Raw genomic sequence first — 16965 nt, forward strand, 5'->3', positions numbered from 1 at the left:
ACAGGCAGCAACAAAACATAGAGAAAATAAAACTGAACAGAGTCTGAACAGGAAACCAGACTCAGTAGCTGATTTGCAAGATAACATTTAGGCCAAAAACAAAAACAAAAGACACAGTTTCCTGAGCTATTGAATTAATAATGAACTTGACCTTTATTGCTTCCTATTCTTCCTCCTTCTCATTCTCCTGCTCCTCCTTCTTCTTCATTGTCATCATCATCGTCATCATCATCATAGCTCCCTCTTACCTTACTGCAGCCAACCCCTTGTCATGACTACAAAGTCTATGATCTGACCTATGCCTCCCCTCCCACTGCTGTAATACCAGGCTTTTTCTGTCTCACTATACTGTAACCACACTGGGCACATTTGTGTTCTTCAAACACTAAAGTTTGTTCCTATGTCAGAGTCTTTGCACACATACGTCCTTTCTAGAGGTCCTCACCCCTTTCTCTTTCCATGGCTGTTCCTTCTGTTATTCACGTCTCAGCACAAATTATCATCTTTCAACAAGATTTTCCTGACTACTCTATTCAGCATTACCCAACACTTCCTATACAGTAGTTGTTTTATTTTCTTCATGGCATTTAATTCTATTTGAAGTCAATTCATCTGCTTGTCTGTCCATCTATCTATCTACAATGGTTGTTTATTACCTATGTTACCTACTAGCATATAATCTGTATCAGAGCAGAAACCTTGACTTTTTCTTTTCCAAACTGTAATTCCTAGTGTCTACAACTCAAGGTAGATGTTCAAACGTATGTGTTAAATAAATCAATGAACAAGTTAAGTATTAAGTGATGAATTCCATTGTATTTTTGAAACTCAGAACAGCCATGAAAGATAAGTATCATTTCCTTTTTTATATCTATTTTACTGTAAAGGAGACTGACTACTCTGTGAACTTAATTGACTTGCCAAGATCATGTCGCTAGTAAATATGTCTACAAAACTATTTTTTGCCCCCTACAATATCCTCCTTACCTACTCCTTATGAGGGTCACATAGGATAGTGAACAGATTTTAAAACACTATAGTAATATGAAATATTTTACTTCAGCTCTCATAGATATGACATACTTATTTGCTAATCACTAATGAACATCAGCTGATTTATAATCTTGCAGCTGCATAAATTCCTAATTTTCTTGTTTTTATCATGAAATAAAAATGCCTCATCAGCATCTAGGGAAGTATACCTAGGAGTACACACCTGAATTCCCTTGAGATTACATTGAGATTAGCTGCTGACCTCAAAGGTGTTGCCTTCCTTATAATGATGTCAACACCTACCTCAAAGAAGTCACATTCTATGTAATGACGTCAAAACCAGGACAAAGCATCAGACGCTGTGGGTGAGCAAAGAAAACCTTACACAAAGATGATATTGAAGGCTGGCTTTTGTCCTAACCTTCACTACACCAGTAAGTCCTCCCACTTGGGTAACATGTCAAGAAAAATTTAGTTTTGGTTCAGTTTCAAGAGAAGAGAAAATAAAACATAACCAACATAATAACAAATAAAAATGTATTGATGTAAACAATCTAAAAATTTATGCAGGGAGCTAAACAACAATAAAATAAATTCAACTTTGATTCAAATTTGAATGAAAATGGGGTAATAAAAAATGAAGCATAAAACTGAACTTACTTAAATTCATTCACCTACTTATAATCACTTTTGTATCTCAGTAAATGAAGAAAGCTGTAACTTTCTCTTGGGTTTAGGTTGAATCTTGCATATGTTAATCCCGGAAACATTAAAGTCATCATTGGTCTTCTTAATCAAATTTCTATGTTTTTAGTTAATACTTTAATATATAAGAAGTTAATTTAAGTGATTATACCAGAGACATGTGCTCTAATAGATAACAATGAATTATAATCAGCATTTCAGAAACTAATAAATACAAATAAAAGATATGAGATTTTTTTCCACTCATCTGGTAACCAAAGAAATATATTAAAACAATAAATGATGCAATTTATATATCAAATTGGCAAAACATAAAATTCAAACATGACAGTATCTATTACTAGCTTCACTATGAAGAAGGAGGTATTCTCATATCTTGCTGGTAGGAGTATTCTATGTTATAACCTTTTTGGAGTGCAACTTGGCAATAGGTATTATAAAATTTATAATTTGATATGCAGGCTTGACTGAGTCCAGCATTCATCCTAAGGAAATAATCATGATTAATGCAAATATATAGCCTTGAGGATGTTTATCACAGGGCTGCTTATACAAGAAAAAAGAACTGACAACAGCCTTTTCGATGGGTTTATCAAATTGTGTTTCATCTATAAAATTAAAATTTTAAATAGCTATGCAGTACTTAAAAATGTTGCAGAAAAACAACTCATATTATTAAAAATATTCATGGGAAAGTAAGTAAAAAATAAGAGGAACAAAATGCCATTACTGAACTTATAAAATATATATTTGTACATAAAAAACAAACTAGTGGTTATATACCAAAAGGTCAATAGCAGTTGTCTCTTGGTGATAGAATTATGAATGGTTTTTGTTTTCTGTTTCTTCACCAAGTCTCAACAGTGAATATTGAATTATTTTTTAAATACTAAAATAAGTATTATTTTTATAAAAATAAATTAAAGACTAAGTAGTTATTAAATTATGATTAATGATTTAATATTGAACAAAGGTGAGATAATGAAAAATTGGGCAATATCACACAGCACCAAGAAAAGAATAAAAAATAAATTAGAAAATTAGAAATGTAACTAAGCATAAAGAGAGGGCTGGGAGAGATGGGGGGACCATATTTCAGAAGTATGTTTCAGTCCAAGCAATGCACTGTGAGCAAGTAGTAGAATTTTCATTTTTACTATGTAGGTCAAAAATTCACAGTCAGCAGTGTACAAGATTTTTTTAAATGTGTGTTTCTTTCATTTACTTTCATTAATATCTCAAGAGTTGGTGTTATTTCTTTATAGGTCTTATTAATGACTTGGATAATTCTAAATTAAATTAAATATAGTACACAAATCAAATCCACTGAGTACTTCTTACATGTAATATCAGGTGCCACCGTTAGCCATAATGTCTCCTTATTATTATTGTAGTGGTTTTATTTCTGCAGTCTATAGTACCATGCACTGTGGAAGGCATTATTGTGTACTTTGTGGCACTTATTCTCACCAAGACCCTTGAAAGTATTGTATTATTTTCATTTGACAGATGAAGAAACAAAAATCTAGCAAGTTTACATGACTCCCCAACATCCCAGCAATGCTCAAAACAAATGGAAACTAACAAAACCAGGTCTCTAATGAATCATTCTTAAACTGAACATGACTTTGAAGAACACCATTCCATACCAATCCATGAAATTCCTATGTTTTATTTTCCTTTTATAATAATAAACTGTGATTCCAAAGTTATTCACTCTATTTCTATGATCAATCTTTTAAGAGTATGTAAGAGCTGCTAATTACAGAACATCACAGTATGGAATTTCCAGCTACTTTCTGCAAATTATATCACAGTTTTTTCCACATTCCAAGCACATGTTGCAAAGAATAGATGTTCAAGTTCTGCAAATTATTTTGATTTCTTTTCAAGAAATTTAGCACTTCCAATTTGATTTAGAAAGTATATATGTAACAAAAGATGTATAAAGGTTATTTAAAAGATGTACTTTAGGTGAGATGATTATAAACATCTATAACATCCAAGAGCCTTTGAGGTTAATTTCTGAGGGTTACAGAAGGGAGGGGGTGAGGAGATGGGGTAATCAGGTGATGGGTATTAAGGAGGGCACATGTTGTGATGAGCACTGGGTGTTATATGCAACTAATGAGTCATTGAACACTACATCAAAAACTAATGATGTACTGTATGTTGGCTAACTGAACGTAATAAAAATAAATAATTAAATAAAAATAAAGACACACACACAAAGATGAAACTGGAGGTAGATTAGATTAATTTACTAAAATATTTAATTTTTGTTTTCTATATAACAAAACATATTTTTATATTTTTTTATATTTTTAAATATAAAAACAGAAAGAAGCCTCAAATAAGCATGAAAAACATAAAAATTATCCCCTGACTTATTGAGTTCCTTTTTACCCTTGCTCTGCTTATTTGGAGGAGGGAGGAAGGAAATAAGAATCAAGTAGATAAGTCACCTAGCACGCAGACTCTGGGTTCCTTTATCTATTCCTATTCAGTGGCATTTGCCTCCGTTCCATGGGAGTCATCTACTCATTTAGAGGCTTGCAATGCTCAAAATTATTTGTGTAGCTCAAACTTCTCCTCTGAGTTCTAGAAACCTTTACCCAACTTAAAATTCTCATTTGGTCATCTCATAGACATTTCACAAATAATATGTCTAAAATGGACCTCTTCTATCAAACTGAATGTATTTCCAATCTTCACTATCTCAGGAAATGGCAGCACCATACATCTAGTAGCTAAAGCCACAAACCTGGCCATCATCCTTCATTACTTACTCTGCCCTACCTCACATCAGTAAGACTTTCCTTTGCACCTACTAACTCCATCATCAATCATCCAGCCATCTTTTTCCTCTCCTGCCAGTATGATAGTCCAAACTTCCTTAGAGAATTTCATTTCCATTTCCAACCATCCTCTCCCCAACCTGGTCATCACACAGCAGTCATACAATCTTTTAAAGCAAAATTGCAACAATAACAACCTCCATTAATTTTTCCAAAGGGTTAACTATACATTCATGTCCTAAATTAAATATGTATTTTACATGCTTCCATTTATTTCTTCAGAGCTTTAGTAAGGTAGAGTTAACACATAATATACTGTACATGTTAAGGCATACAATTTGATGGGTTTTGACATATGTATATGCCTAAAAAGCCATCACAACAATCAAGATAACAAATATATCCATCAACCCCAAAAGTTTATTTATAGCCCTTATTTATGCCTTCTTCCCCCCTTCCTTGCCCACATCTACAGATAATCACTGATCTTATATTACTCAAGATCAGTTTGCATTTTCTAGTAATTTACAGAAATGAATTAATATTTCCACTTGCCTAGGCTTCTCATGTAGAGTCCTAATTGATTGCTCCAATTTTACTCTTGCAAAATGAAAAACAAACAAAGAAAAACAACAAAAGAAATAGGTTTACAGGTTTGATGAAAATCATTGGAAAAATGCCAGCATGGTTGTCTAGTTTTGAGAATGGCTTATGAAACTTCTGAAATCCTATCAAACTTTTATGGACTTGTATCTTTTTCAAAATCAATTTAAAATGTATATATACTACTATAATTGTCCACATTTTAATTAAAATTTTAATTAGCCTTTTCCTCAGCCCAGTTGTAAGATATAGATTTTTCTTTCTTTTTTCACACTATGATCATACTTTGGAAGATTCTGTATTCTAGAGACCCTGTGATGTTAGTTAAAGCAACTGAATGGGCTTTGTGTATATTTGCCAAATAACTAAATCTTAACAAAAGTTTACAGTGCAAGGAGTATTTCATTTTGAAAGAATTTTTCACAGATTTATGAATGAAGGAGGGGAAATCGGAGGGAGAGACAAACCATGAGAGACTATGGACTCTGAAAAACAAACTGAGGGTTCTAGAGGGGAGGGGGGTGGGAGGATGGGTTAGCATGGTGATGGGTATTAAAGAGGGTACGTACTGCCTGGAGCACTGGATGTTTATACACAAGCAATGAATCATGGAACACTACATCAAAAACTAATGATGTAATGTATGGTGGTTAACATAACATAATAAAAAAAAAGAATTTTTCACTGATTTTTCCAACAGAAATTTGTTTTTTTATTTAATAACATTTGATGCTTATGAATATTACTCATATAAAATTGTGATTACAAAGCATATTGAATTAATATTCTAAGGTTATCATTTATCTTTCCAGAACAATCATAGCATGTTTTGCTTCTTTCTTAAAAAGGAATATTTTCAACTGCTTTTCACAACAATGAATATGAAAGTAATGCCAAAATATAACTAACCTCAGGTTCTTTTGGAATTTGATATTTTTTACTACCTACATAATATAAACATGCATCACCTAGGTGAACAGTTTTTAATAGCATCATTTTCACAACATTTTAATTATTGTCACATTTCTTCTTTGTTTAGGGAGACGTCTGGTAAATAGCCGTGGGATCTAAACAAGTAAGACTTAAAGCATGCTGTTTTTTTGTTTTTGTTTTTGTTTTTGTTTTGCCTGACTTTCAAATTGTTTGTTTGTTTTATTACTTAATAGTATTTCTTTATTACTTGGGGTTGTAGCTTTTTAGAAAAGTGTGATCAATTTTATTATGGAGTATAAGGAATAAAAGTAAACTTTTAACACTTTGAGATTATCTGGAAACTTAAAAAAACCCACCTGAATTTTCTGTATATGGTAGGCAGACATAAAGACATTACAGATGGGGCAAAATTTCAAGCCCAAACATGGGCATGTTTTCATAAGAGTGAATATGAATCCATACAGTGAATTTTTCCAAGGTAATTTTTTTTTTACAAAATATATGTTGCTATACTTGTCTTATTCTTACCACTCGCTTGTCAATAGAATAGGTCAATGAGTGGTTGATTTGAGTTCCCAAACCACCTCATGTAGAACCATGACTCAGTACCATATAGTTTGGGTAATGTGAGATCCACACCCAACATTGGAATGAAATGTGTTGGGATGTTGAGGGGAAGAGGCTTCAGTTAACAATGTTAATAATGGAGTAGGAAGGAGAAGAGGTGGAAGGATGATCAAAAGGAAAGCAAATGAGCAAAGGGAGAATTACACATAATAAGAAGGAAGAAAGTAGATCACCAAAAGAACAAAGAGTTAAAAAAAAAAAACAAAAAAACAAAAAAAAACATGACATACATTCCATGCTTCATTTGTCTCTATTTGGAAGAATGGAATTTGAGATAGAAGAACTTAAGAATAGAGAGTAGATATTGGAACAAATTAAGAGTAGAGAGTAGATATTGGAGAGACAAGATATGCCATAGGTTGTGCCTGAGAAAAAGGGAAACAGAAAAGAGCAAATGGTAAAAGATAGGGGAAGAAAGTTTCATTTTAAATGTTCCCTACTTATTTGACAATTTCGTTTCTTGAAGCTAGAACTTAAATGGTTTTAAAAATATAAGCATTGAATATTTTTATCTGTCTTATTGAAGAAAAAAATTCTAGATATTGTATAATTATGGGATGTGTCTAAGAATTCTGCTTTATGCTCAGTTTAAGCCATGCTTAAATGAAAATGTTTCTTGATTTGTTTCAAGTTTTCTTATGAGTATTCTAAACTTGCTCTACTCTTGAAATCCCTTGACTTCTGAAAAAAGGAAAATCATACATCTGGAGAGGTGAAATAAGTTATTAAAATGTATTTCTAATTTAAAGAAAATATATGTTAAACAATTCAAATTTACAGTCAGAACAGTTCAAATTAGTCCTGCATTCAGGGACACAAAGTCTAGATTTACCCTATGGTTATCCTGTAATTGCTATTTGCAGGCAATGGGAAGGTTACTAGTGGTACTGATCTCAATCATAATGTACAGATTTACCAGAGAACCTTGTAGAATTGACAATTTTTTTGTCCCAAGGCATAAATCATAAAGATTCAACAAGATAATGTCCTTTGTATTGGCATAATGATATAAATAAGCAAAAATTCCTTTTTAGCAGTACTTGGGAAGTGTGCTTTAGTTTATGGTTGTTGTTGTTCATTGGTTTTTCAGTGGCTATAATGTGTTAATCATTGATCAACACAATATAAGGTTTCTTCTTAACAGTTGAAGTATCTTGGGGAAAAGATTTTGGTTATTTATGATCCATTATGTATAAAGTTATCACTAGCAGAGTTCAGTGATGGTACAATAGAAAGTTCCCATTGATTCTGACTCCAAAATACTGGGCAAAATCCCAATGTCACCATGAAGATCCACTTAATCAATCTGGGCCTCAATGTTTTCATGTTCAAACAAGGATAATACAACCTACTCAGGGATTACTATCACATTTGAACAGGTCATCAATCTGACTACATTTGGAATGTAGTCAACATTAGTGGGTGAGGCATGGGTTTGAGCACCCTCAAAGTTCCTGTCCAAAAGCCCATGAGCCACACAAATAACTTTGCAACATTGTTACAAATGTTTGTACTTATAATTCAACTTTATCATTACAAAGGCTACTTGCGGGGGTGGGGGCAGTAAATCAATCTATCATTTAAAAAGCTGTAGTCATCATCTTCATGGATCTACATCTGGAGTACAGGAAAAGTTTTTCAGTCTCATAAAAATCTCTACCTGCTGTGTGGTGCCTTACATTCCTCTCTTCGAATAAAACTAGGACCTCTCCTCTATTTTTGTAGCACTAGGCTAGGTGGTTTTTTATACATTTACTCAGATAATTCTCAAATCAATCATGTAAAGAATATATGATTGCCCCCCTTTGCAGATGACTCTCAGAAAAGCTGAATAATGTGACTGAGTTCAGCTAGACAGAAAAGGGACAGAGTTGCAATTAGGATCCAGAACTCTTTTTTTTTTTCTCTCTCTCTTTTTTTATTATTATTATGTTATGTTAATCACCATACATTACATCATTAATTTTTTATGTAGTGTTCCATGATTCATTGTTTGCCTATAACACCCAGTGCTCCATGCAGAACGTGCCCTCTTTAATACCCATCACCAGGCTAACCCATCCTCCCACCCCCTTCCCCTCTAGAAGCCTCAGTTTGTTTTTCAGAGTCCATAGTCTCTCATGGTTCATCTCCCGCTCCTATCTCCCCCCCTTCATTCTTCCCCTCCTGCTATCTTCTTCTTTCTTTTTTTTTTTTTAACATATAATGTATTATTTCTTTCAGAGGTACAGGTCTGTGATTCAACAGTCTTGCACAATTCACAGCGCTCACCATAGCACATACCCTCCCCAATGTCTATCACCCAGCCACCCCATCCCTCCCACCCCCCACCACTCCAGCAACCCTCAGTTTGTTTCCTGAGATTAAGAATTCCTCATATCAGTGAGGTCATATGATACATGGCTTTCTCTGATTGACTTATTTCGCTCAGCATAACACTCTCCAGTTCTATCCACGTCGTTGCAAATGGCAAGATTTCACTCCTTTTGATGGCTGCATAATATTCCATTGTATATATATACCACATCTTCTTTTTTTGTTGGTTGTTTGTTTTTTGGGGGTTTTATTGTTATGTTAATCACCATACATTACATCATTAGTTTTAGATGTAGTGTTCCATGATTCATTGTTTGTGCATAACACCCAGTGCTCCACGCAGAATGTGCCCTCTTTAATACCCATCACCAGGCTAACCCATCCTCCCACTCCCCTCCCCTCTAGAACCCTCAGTTTGTTTTTCAGAGTCCATAGTCTCTCATGGTTCATCTCCCCCCTCCGATTTGCTCCCCCCTTCATTCTTCCCCTCCTGCTATCTTCTTCTTTTTTTTTTTTTTCTTAACATATATTGCATTATTTGTTTCAGATATATACCACATCTTCTTTATCCATTCATTTGTTGATGGACATCTTGGCTCTTTCCACAGTTTGGCTATTGTGGACATTGCTGCTATAAATATCGGGGTGCACATACCCCTTCGTGGGATCCAGAACTCTTTACACAGCTCATGTACATGGTGAAATGCCCCTGCCTTTCTTAGTGAAATACAGTATTTTCAATACAAATATTGGTGGAAGCATTATCACATGATTTTATCAATATTGGTGTAGAGAAAATGCTTACTGGAAAAGAGGAGGGAGAGCAAAAGTAATTGCTAGGTCCCAAGGATGGGGAGGACTGCTGGAAGGGTAAGTAGTTAGTCTCACCAACTCAGTGTTGTGTCTTCAATAAGTTCTGTGGGAAGGCATTAGTGATAATTTAAAAAAAAAATCTTCAATTCTTTCCTACTTGGCCAGTTGACAACAAATTCCACAAGTCCTCCTGCATGTGCCTTTAAGATCCAATTCATCAGTATTCTTGTGATAGTTTAGTAGAGAGAAGTCCCAGGTCCTATATTTCTTTCTTCTTATTGGCATTCCTCTCCTCATTAACAAAACTCAACGATCCTCTTTTCTGTATGCCCCTGCTTTCCTGCTGATGGTATGAAATTTGTGGTTCATTTGAGTTGGTCTAAATATACTTACTGAAGTCAGGGAAGAGGATAATTTTTATATACAAATGCATTCTGAATAGTCCCTTTGAGACACCAGCCTCTTGAACCTCTTTAGGGGAAAAAATAAAAATGAGGCTCTTATGTGATTTGTTAATAGTTTAATTGAAAAAAAAAACATTTGTTCCTAACTGACTTCACTAAAATAAACCTGTTTTATCTTTTTTAAGATAAATTGTCCTAAATAATTATACTATTGAGCAAAATTAAGAAATAATTCTCTTTCTATTCCTTCATATACACACGTACACTCACATGCACAGACATGCTGATAGACACAATTACATGTGCACAGAGACTATAAAATGCAGGCACAAGGAGACTATAGCAAGATCATTCCCTCCTTTCAATGAAATATATAATATTATGTATATTTTTTAGAATACTTTGAAAAAGTGATCTTGGAGAAAAGTTAAAATGATTGAGCCTTAAATGTATTATACCATTTTTAAAACTTTAATAATCCAAGCCTATGTAAATACTATGTTTTAAGTTATCATCGTTGTGCTTCATAAACAAGAGGCTGGCTGTGTTTAGAAATACACTCTCATTGTACTGATATCACAGTACAGATTTCTCTTTCCTCAGATTGTCTCCAGTGTAAACACGCTGCTTGATAAAGATGACCATAAACCTAACTTGATTGCTAGGCAGCTGCATTGTTATTACCATAGATAAACACACTTATCTCCTCTTTGGAGTATTCCTGGTAAGGAATTTCTGGACAAGTATAATGTTTTCTTTTGGGTTGATTATGATCTTATTTATTTTAGGTAATCACATAGGTATCCTGTATGCTTTTGTAAGACTGGATTTAATACAGAGAAAAGTTCAGAGGGAAAGGGTGAGCTATTAAATGGTGTTTTTCAGGACATGATTAGAAGCAGGAATGTTATTATTGGAGTCTTATACAAAAGGAGGAATCAAAATTGCACAACATAAGCGCGTTTCCATCTAGATTGTGAGACCTAAGTGTTATCTTGGGATCATGAGGGAGTTTTATTTACAATATCAACTTTGCTTATGAAACTCAAATAAATGCTTCTAGGAAGAAATGAGGTAATAGTAATGGACCAAACAGTTGTTTATTTTGCATGGCTACCTCTTTATTTTGAAAGAGAGTTATTGTTCCCCTGTGAGTCTTATATAAATCTTACAATTTACTTGCTATAGAAAAATGTTCATTATCTGCAACAAAACTACTGATTATGAGGATCAGCAGGCTTCAAGAGGGCAAAAGGGCAGCAGCAGAGTTCAGGGGTGAGAAAGCACTCAGAGTGTGCAGTCTCTGTGAGGCTGGTTAAACTGGAAGATGCACCTGACAAGGATCATGTTACCTACGAGCTCTGGCTCGCACCTTGACACTTTCAGATAACTAAAGTGCCTTGAGAGACTTTTCGTGACGGGAAGGAAGGGTAGATTTAGTGGGACCCCAGCAATGGAACTAATGCTGACGATGGCATCTTCACCGCCACTGTGAAAAAACACAACGGACACCTCCCAGGCCTGATACAGCCAACGACTCCCTGAATGGTGATGTCACTTTGAGTATCTGGCTCAGGGTAGAATGGGTCCTGCCTACAGTACCCATACATACAATACTACTAATACTTGGATAATCTCTTAGAACCACATATTTACATCTGGGAAAAAAATCAGTATCCAAAGGAACGATTTTAGGATAGCAAATTAACTGGCCTCCCGTACCCTCTACAATGCAGCAGGGAAAGGAAGAAAAGGAGGCTTGTTGCTTGTGCCCTTTGGGGCAGTAAAAAACTCATTATTCATTTGACATGCATGGTGAGCAAACACAGAAGTGAGTAAAGATCCTTCCATATTGGAAGACTATTATTAGTTCCGTCTCGTGAGTGATCGCTTCTTTGCTATCATCAGTGATCAATGATAGAACTCAGCAATGATGGTGCAGCACTCTGGGTTACTCCCACAGCACGTTTATTTCCCCATCACCTTGAGAGTGGTTTCCAGGATTAATTCTCGTGCCAGTGCCCCTTTATATTAGCTTTTGGCTGCAGAAGCTCTTTATCATATATCAGGGCTTAGCCACTCTTTTGTTACTTTGATGTGAAGTCCCTAAAGCCTCAGAAATTGAAAACATGTAAGCAAACAAACAAAAGACCTGGCAAGAGTTTTCAAACACCATTGTGTATATCTTTTGAAAATGAATATCTATTCTCGGCATTCCTCTCTTTAATTCCCTTTATTTTGCCCCTGTTAGTATGATTTGTTTTGGTCACATATTTCATTCAAGAAATTCAGACACTCAAAAAACTTTGCTGAAAACTTCATCTAAGACAATGAGCAACTCTCTGATGGAACTTGACATAAATGTTTGGCAGTGTAGGCTAGTGGCTAGTGAATGCAAAAACAAAGCAAGTGCTCACTCCAGCAACATAGATACTAAAATTGGGACTGTTCAGACAAGCTTAGTAAGGCCCCTGAGCAAAGGCAAGTCACTGATTTTCTATTAGCATTGCTGAGTTTTGTGAAATTGTGTAAAGTTTACTCTCCTACCTGATGTTACAGGATGAAATGGCAAGGATATACATCCTCACATAGTAGATAATGGTGATTCCTTATTCTAGATGTCGGAATGGCAAAAATACGTGCATGTGGAATCAGACTTTAACTGAAGGAGCTGAATAAAAATTCCAACACTGTTGGGTAAATCTGCTTTGTTCTTATATCCACTTAAAGTAGAGTTATCATTTAACATTGTAAATAGTTGCCCTCTATCTATGCATGAAAGAAAATCTTACATGTTTGTTGGTTTTTTTAGCCACATATATTAAAATCATCAGCATAACTTCCTTGAGTGCATGGATTTATCTCTCTTGTAGTCTTCTCGAATAGAGTAAATAATTCTTGGCTCCTAGTATTTAGCCAACGCTTATTAACCAAGTGTGTTTTGGGCGAGTATATTAGTTTCCTCTGCTGTGTAACAAATTACCACAAACTCAGTGGCTTAATACAGTGTATATCCATTCTCTCACAGTTTCTGTGGGTAGGGACAGGCACTGCTTATCTGGGTCCTTGAAAGGATGTAGTCAATACATCAGACAGGCCTAGTTCTCATCTGAAGACGCTACCAGTGATGGATCCACTTCCCAGTTAGTTCGCTTAGGTTGTTGGTAGAATTCATTTCTTGTGATCGTGAGAGCAAGGGCTCCAACTTCTTGCTGCCTATTGGCTAGAGGCTCCTCTGAGCTCCCAGAGGCTGCCTCAAGTTCCTTGCCTCGTGTCTCTCTCCACAGGACCTCTCACAGCATGGCACTTTGCTTCTTTAAAACTCTAGCACCACTCTGATAGCAAGATGGAATATTGTACAATGCATCATAATTGGGAAGTGGACTCCTATCACCTTTGCCAAATTATAGTGGTTGGAAGCATATCATAGGTCCTGTCCATACCAAAGGGAAGGGACCCTGGGGACCACCTTAGACTCTGACAGCAGCTATCATCATAAGAACCAGTGTCAGCCCTGAAATCCCAATTTTGAATTGGAATTTAAAATAATGTTACAGGAAAAAAAATGTTAGTTTGGTCTTACTGAAGAAAATGTAAAATAGCTGTTACATAGCTGTAGGGTATAGAGTTGTCACGACACTAGATTTATGAAAGCACCATACCCAACAGCATTTCCCATTTTAAGAGGCTGGATCTTCAGGAAATAGGAATGTATTCTTAGCTACTTTGACAATGAATAACATGGGAACCTCTTTCCTTGGTGAGTGCATTCTGAGTTTCAGGACTCTGAATAACACAGTTTGTGCTTAATGTACACCTCACTTGTCTACTATTGTTTGGCCTGTAACAACCACAGAGGTGATTATATACTAAATAATTTTATGCTGTAGTTAATATGCATTTTACCATCTATTTATCCATAGGTCTGTTTTCTCACATAAGCACTTAATTCTATAATATTTAAGTCAAAACTCCAGGCTTACTAGTCTTCCAGGATGTGACAACAATGGATGAATTATAAGCTGTTCCCCCACGAACAGTGAATTGGGACATGTGGGACCATGTAATACTGGAGCAGCTACATCTGGTGATCCCTGAAAAATTCCACAACTTCCTATCTTCCTGTAGTTCAAAAACAGATACTATTTCTGAGTGCCCCTGCAGACCCTAAGTGCCACTTTCTACTTAGGAAAAGCAGTCTCTAAGGTAACCAGGATATACACTCCGTAGCAATTTATAACTAGGGCAATCTAAGATATGAGCATACTACCTTTACTAATGTAAAGGAGATTTTTTTTCATACAAAAATAACATAAACAATTGAATTTTACAAATATTTGTATTTATCCACATTAACTCTTGTTGGGAAACACTGTTTGTGTCTGTCATGTAATAAATGTGAAATTTTCAGCCCACCGCTAACCCTACTCACATGTAACAATGATCATATGGCAACTTACTGCATGTGTTTCAGTCAGAACCTTGTCAGAAAATTGATGACACAATTGAAAAGGGGTTGAAGAGAGTTTAATAAAGTGACTGTTTACAGAGGGATAGACAGGATTAAAGGATAGTGAAGCATCCTGTGCTAACTACAACTGGAAGCTACTTCCATGCCCGGGCTTGATGGAACATACAGTTAGTTATCAGGCACAGAAAGATCTCATCTGTTTAAAAGGACCACCCAATAAGAACCTGACCTTAAGTAAAGAAAAACATGACAACATGTGTTCTGGCAGGTAAAAACAAGGGAAATAAATATCATAGCTCTTCATTTCTTTTACCTTTTAATATTCGCTGATGCTTCACATTGCCTGAACCAACAAGAAGCAAGGAAAGAGAACCTGGTTGATACAGGGCATAAACATTGGGTTCAAAAAGCACAAAGCAAAGGTGTGCATGTCATGTTTTTTTTGTGGAGGTACAATGAAGAATTGATCAGGAGGGACAAGCAGGGATTAGCCTATCACATATCAGTGTATATCAAAACTTAGAGATAGTTGTGGAGAATTTTGTCTTATTTTTATTAAAATTCAACTTTTGTCCATGGTCAGAATTCTATCAGTTTCTTCCTTTTACACCTGGGGAATGTTGGTCAAAGATATATTGAATCTGTTATTTTTCTAACATCACCTTAGGAACTGCATCAATCATTTATTTCATTTATTAATATTCTGACTCTTTTTAGAAATCATGGGGCTTCTAACTTTAGAGGTTGTTGAAATCTTCAATGTTCTTTTAACCATTCATAACTAAAGATGCCCCCAAGGCAGTTTCTAACGGTTTCCATCTTCATATAGGTTGCCTAGCTTTAAGATACTTCTATAATTCCAAATATTCTATAGAGGAAGTCCCAAGGACTATAGAGAAAAAAAATCACCCAAGATTTCTCCACATAGGCTCCACAAAAAAAAGAAAAAATTCAGAACTCCTTAAAAGAAAGCTACTCAAAATCTAGAGAGAATTTCTGAAGGTTGCCATAAATTATAGTTTTTTACCCAATGTTTTTACAATCTGCCCTTGTACTTCTTATGCAAGGAAATTTAAAAAAAAAAAGCTTTATGCCTAGATTTGAGATATCATTTTAAAAAAGCCTTTTGAGATAGATTCAAAATTGGCACATAAATCACAGAATGAAATCCTCCAGCTTTATCAATGGAGAGACTAATATCTACTATATCTAAATTATATTAACACTAATCCAAATCATCATTCAACATTTTTTTAAATTTCTAATCACTCATACACATTTGGATAAATCATTCCCATTTTTTTTTTCTTCATGCCAACTGACCTTTCTTCATGAAATCTTTCTCACTTCCACTTTTGAATTAAAAGTTACAACTAAAATTTATGGATCACTTAGTCATTAATATTAGGACTGTGAAAGCATGCAAACCAATGTTTTACTTCTTTTGGGTTCTAAGTTTAGCCTTTGTATGACTTTAAACAAGTCAATTTTTATTAATTTTCAATTTTATCATTTCTTAAGTAGATGATATTCCTGACAATCTTTTGTTGTGTTTTTTAAGTTTTCATTTAAATTCCAGTTAGTTAACATACAGTGCAATAGTAGTGATTCAATACTTCTGTACAATACCCAGTGAACAATATAGTGATTCAACTATTCCTTACAGCACCCGGTGCTCATCACAAGTGCCCTCCTTAATCCCCATCACCTATTTCACACATCTCTACAACTCACCTCCCCTCTGGTAACCATTAGTTTGTTCTCTGTAGTTAAGAGTCTCTTTCTTGGTTTGCCTCTTTCTCTTTCTCTCTGTCTCTCTCTCTCACTCTTTTTCCCCCTTTGCTCATTTGTTTTGCTTCTTAAATTCCACATATGAGTGAATATTACTGACTTATTTCACTTAGCATAATATGCTCTAGCTCCATCCATGTCCTTGCAAATAACAAGATTTCATTATTTTTATGTATTTATTTATTTATTTATTTATTTATTTATTTATTTATTTATTTATTTATTTTTATTCTTATGTTAATCCCCATACATTACATCATTAGTTCTAGATGAAGTGTTCCATGATTCATTGTTTGTGCACAACACCCAGTGCTACATGCAGAAAGTGCCCTCCTCAATACCCACCACCAGGCTAACCCATCCTCCCACCCCCCTCTCCTCTAGAACCCTGTTTGTTTTTCAGAGTCCATCGTCTCTCATGGTTCGTCTACCCCTCCGATTTCCCCCGCTTCATTCTTCCCCTCCCGCTACCTTCTTCTTCTTCTTTTTTTTTTCTTAACATATACTGCAT

At 35.0% G+C, this 16965-nt stretch overlaps 1 protein-coding gene across 1 annotated transcript in view; it reads left to right on the forward strand.

Annotated features, from left to right (window-relative positions):
* Positions 1 to 16965, forward strand: part of PTPRD (protein tyrosine phosphatase receptor type D) — a 1111022-nt gene that overhangs the window by 393620 nt on the left and 700437 nt on the right. The window contains exon 3 of the mRNA XM_034987987.1: positions 6139 to 6174. The gene's annotated coding sequence lies outside the window, so the exon portion shown is untranslated. The remainder of the gene's footprint in view (positions 1 to 6138; positions 6175 to 16965) is intronic.

The sequence above is a fragment of the Mirounga leonina genome, unplaced genomic scaffold (genome assembly GCF_011800145.1).
Source record: "Mirounga leonina isolate KUSES-001 unplaced genomic scaffold, KU_Mleo_1.0 Mir_447, whole genome shotgun sequence".
NCBI lineage: Eukaryota > Metazoa > Chordata > Mammalia > Carnivora > Phocidae > Mirounga > Mirounga leonina.